General features: G+C 53.2%; 1 pseudogene; it reads right to left on the bottom strand.

Moving 5' to 3' along the window:
- Positions 1-460: 460 nt before the first annotated feature.
- Positions 461-578, bottom strand: LOC126164318 (5S ribosomal RNA; annotated as a pseudogene).
- Positions 579-878: the final 300 nt, after the last annotated feature.

Below are 878 nucleotides of genomic sequence, written 5' to 3'. Positions count from 1 at the left end.
GCGCTCTGCATCGCGGTGTAGCTTGCTGTCCAGGTTTCGAGAGGGTACGTTTCTGGATGAGGTATCGAACATATTGCTTCCCCCTACTTATACCTCCCGAGGAGATCACGAATGTAAAATTAGAGAGATTCGAGCGCGCACGGAGGCTTTCCGGCAGTCGTTCTTCCCGCGAACCATACGCGGCTGGAACAGGAAAGGGAGGTAATGACAGTGGTACGTAAAGTGCCCTCCACCACACACCGTTGGGTGGCTTGCGGAGTATAAATGTAGATGTATATGTAGATGCACTGACCGGCCGCCGTGTCATCCTCAGCACACAGGAATCACTGGATGCGGATATGGAGGAGCATGTGGTCGCACACTGCTCTTCCGGCCGTATGTAAGTCTCCGAGACCTGAGCCGCTGCTTCTCAATCAAGTAGCTCCTCAGTTTGTCTCACTAGGGATGAGTGCACCCCGCTTGCCAACAGCGCTCGGCAGACCGGATGGTCACCCATCCAAGTGCTAGCCCAGTCCGACAGCGCTTAACTTCGGTCATCTGACGAGAACCGGTGTTACCACTGCGGCAAGGCCGTTGGCGGAAAATGACACTTACGAGCCTGGGAGTTAGAAGAATGGCAGTCTGACTCGGACCAATGCAAGGTGGGTACACAGCACTTTCCCTAGAATTAGGAATAGGTACAACTCGAGACATTAACAGGTCATGGTCCATATCCCAAACATCTGCGTCGAGTAGGGTGCAGCAACACACCAATCTGCAAACGAGGAGAGGAAGGTTCCGCTGATCGTGTTGTCAGTCGCTCCCGTTTCCAGGTAGAGAGAGAGTGCGGACAGACTGAGATCTGAAAACAATTGTATGTGACCAGACCTCAAGCACTA

This window comes from Schistocerca cancellata, chromosome 2, assembly GCF_023864275.1.
Source record: "Schistocerca cancellata isolate TAMUIC-IGC-003103 chromosome 2, iqSchCanc2.1, whole genome shotgun sequence".
Lineage (NCBI taxonomy): Eukaryota > Metazoa > Arthropoda > Insecta > Orthoptera > Acrididae > Schistocerca > Schistocerca cancellata.
This window is presented reverse-complemented; position numbering and strand designations above follow the sequence as displayed.